Genomic DNA, 3,618 nt, shown 5'->3' with positions numbered 1-3,618 from the left:
AATTGCTAAGTATAGACCAGGAATAAGCTAAATTATTGAATTTACTGAAGTTATGATGTTTGATAACCTTATAAAACTTTTTGTGTTAAGCTTGTCACGCACGGGGAACTATACTAAAATATATCTCATATCACTCACTATAGTAATGAGTGAGGCTGCATACACGGAACTATACCTAATGTATATTATGGTTCCGTTTATGCAGGCTCACTCATTATTATAGTGAGCAATATGAGATGTAATATATCTATTATAGTATACCTCCTGGTCAGTAACAAGCTTTATGGGGAAATAGAAGGATCATTAATATACATGTATAATTTTTTATTCTTTATTTAATTGTCCTTTGTATAATTTAATTATTAAATTTAATAAATCAATGAATTTTTGTGTCTCTTCTGCCCTTTAATTTTCTCTGGCACGCTTGTGTTCTACCCTTTCCTCCTCTTTTTCTATCTGAAGCAATTGAGCTATGTTGGGTATTAGCGTTGTTCTTTCTTGTAATACATTCTCTAGTTTATTATTGGTAGCTTATTTCTGGAACTAGCTTTTTCTTTGAGAACACAGGATTCCATCTTCTAGGTGTTTGTCATATCTGTAACCAATTTTTTTTATTTAGAAAAGTGAAAGATATCTACTATGGGCCATTCCACGAACATACGCCTGTTTTGGATTATTTCGACAACGAATATTTTACTGTGCAACCTAAGAAGTACGAAAGTAAATGGCACTAATAATTATTCCAATAAATAACAATGTAATTTGCAATTTACTTTTGTTCTTCTTATTTTGCAACGTAAAATATTCGTTGTCGAAGTAATCCAAAACAGGCGTATGTTCGTGGAATGACCCATAACAAATATTAAAATTAGGTTTTATTCTTGTTATTGGGATTCTTCAATTTACCATGTAAATTATCCAATCTTTAAAATATTGTGTTTTGATATACATAGTTGGTTTATCCCTAGTTTACTATTCAATATACCAGTTGGATGGATTATAAATCTGTAGCGTTTTGACAATGATTGATATGTCCATCTAGCCTAATTTTTCAGGAGGGCATTTTGAAAGTTTAAATCATGTTTTGTCAACCCAAAAACGAAAAGTAATCAACATAAGAAATCAAGTAATATATCAAGTTCTGGCCTACCTAATACAGTAGAATCCAGATTATCCGTGCTCCTCGGGACCGAAGGTGGCACTGATAATCCGAACATGTATTTCTTATGTATAATAAGTACGTATACACATACATATTATAATATTATGTACCTACCATAAAAAGATAACAGAAAAAATAAATCTTTCATTATGAGTCTCTCTTTCGTCATATAGAGTTTCCGTTAAGTGATTTACAATGACGCTATGTTGATAAAACCTCAAAAATGCAACTTGAGTAATAGAAAATCATAGCACGGATAATTAGGGTTCTACTGTAAGTTAAAAGGGGACATGTGGGACAAAGGGGGTTTTACCTTCATCATACACATACCAAACTATACCAACTTGAAGAAATGTTACTAAATAGCATATCAAGCAAATAATCTCATTATGGCTAAAATCAGACGTAACATCAAGTTTTGCCATATTGCATGATATTTACAGAAATATAGTATTGAATTTAAATAAAAGTTTTCCCCACATTAACAAATTTTTACATCATTGAACAGTCATTAGGTTTGTTCTAGCATCAGTTTCAAACGGTTTGAAACCATCAGCGAATAGTCGACCAGCGCGAGTAGATAGGGGATAGCACTGGTGACTGTATTATGTTGTCTCACTGAGCAACTAATTGCTGACGGTTTCTGACTAGTTTGACTGTTTGCTAGAACAAACCTAATATTAATAATCATATAATATGTACATATATAATTATGTAAACAAAATTACCACTGCATCTGTTTCATTAGCTAGCTTGTCTTTATTTAAACTTGTCTTTGTCTTCTATTTTACATACAAATCAACAGTTTTCCTCTAATTTAAAATGGATTTACCTCTTGTTCAAGCTCTCCAGTAAACTATTTCAGCATAATCAATGTTTTCCTTCTAAAACAATATTGTTGTCTGATTAAAATATGGAAATGTATTTCTAAACCTTATGACTTTGTATACCTATTTTTTTAAGTTGTAATTCTTTGATTTACTTACATTTCCTTCATTCCTTCTTCCAAAATGGAAATAAAATCGATAAAATCATCTTTGAAATACTTTGAATCTAATTATGTTAGGTTAAGTTAAAGCTGAAATTATAAAAATAAACATAAAAGTCAGGTGTGTTCGGAATCCAAACTTACTTTTAAGCTTATCTACCGGATAACTAACTGGAACATAAATTGACGTGAAAAGACGGGTACATTTTATCTGGCGAATAAATATTTATCCTCCAGATAGCTAACTGCCAGATAAGAGCATATTTATTCGGAGATGAAAAGACCGGGCCTTAGTGTCATAAAAACCGTGTATTTTTACTCATTCCTTTGAGCTATTTCACGTAATATCGAGATATAAGTTGTATTTTAACATAAGTTATATTAACGTTAAACTGACTTAATTTATAGTTTTATAAGCAACAATTAAGTAGAGCGAAATTTATAAAACCTTATTTAAATTGTTTTACATGCTCTATAATGCGGTTATCTTAAATTTTGTTTTGAATGTTTTTCTTCTTACTGGTAGACAAAAAATGGCAAAATGTGCATTTTTGACATCAAATTGTTGATAACCAACATAGTTACTACTCAAAATATTAAAAAAAACTAACCGTCGGTATAACAGGTTGCCTGGAAACCAGATGCAGAACAGTACCATAAATGTTTTAGACTTTTTAGCACTTTCTTTAAGTGAAATTTAAAATCATTTACCACCCATGTGCACTCATTACGGAATCTGTTACAAGAATTTCAGCGATTTCAGCCATTTTTTCAAAATTTATTTGGATTTTCTCTAGTAATCCTTCCAAAAGACAATACATAAATGGTGAATACCTTTTACACCAACTTCAAGGAGGGTAATTTATACAGGTACATACCTGGAATTATTATATGGACCGTTCACTCTTGTTAGAGTATAGTTCGCTCAAATATGAGCTCTTTTAATCCATTTCACGCGGTAAATTAGTCCGCTTTTCCTTTAGGTCTTAGTTCATAGGTTGTGATGTTTTTTTGCCCTCTCTACTATCTTCTTCCACTCTCTCCGGTCCTGAATCTTTTCTCTCCAGTTTGCAATTTCCATATTTGATATATCGTCTAGCAGTTGATCTTCCCATCTAATTTTTGGTCTTCCTCTTGGTCTATTTTTTACTGGTTTCCAGTTCATTATCTTCCTGATCAGTTCTTCTACCCCTCTTCTTTCTGTGTGCCCAAACCATCTGAGGCTTTGTGCTTTAATGAATTTTACTATATCTTCTCCTTTATTTATATTTATTATTTCATGGTTCATCAGCTTTCTATATTCCCCTGTTTCTGTCTTTACTGGGCCATGTATCTTTATAATTTTTCTCTCAATTATTTTTAACTTTTCTTCGTCTTTTTCGTAAGGCACATTACTTCTGCTTCATAGGCTATCACTGATCTGATTGCTGCTGTGTATATTTTTTATTTTGTTTTTTTGCTCAGGTTT

The 3,618-nt window shown here is 31.5% G+C and overlaps 1 long non-coding RNA gene across 2 annotated transcripts; it reads right to left on the bottom strand.

Annotated features, from left to right (window-relative positions):
- Window positions 1-317: 317 nt before the first annotated feature.
- LOC126883223 (uncharacterized) lies at window positions 318-2,437 on the bottom strand. Of its 2 annotated transcripts, XR_007697574.1 has the most exons (4): window positions 2,295-2,437; window positions 2,149-2,240; window positions 1,891-2,046; window positions 318-595 (listed from the first exon to the last, which is right to left on the bottom strand). It is a non-coding gene; the product is annotated as an uncharacterized LOC126883223 (long non-coding RNA). The 2 variants fall into 2 exon arrangements; XR_007697573.1 differs by having other exon boundaries at window positions 2,149-2,435.
- Between the last annotated feature and the right edge of the window lie 1,181 nt (window positions 2,438-3,618).

Source organism: Diabrotica virgifera, chromosome 4, assembly GCF_917563875.1.
Source record: "Diabrotica virgifera virgifera chromosome 4, PGI_DIABVI_V3a".
Classification (NCBI taxonomy): domain Eukaryota; kingdom Metazoa; phylum Arthropoda; class Insecta; order Coleoptera; family Chrysomelidae; genus Diabrotica; species Diabrotica virgifera.
Note: the sequence above shows the minus strand (reverse complement) of the source record. Positions and strands in the feature narration are given on the sequence as shown.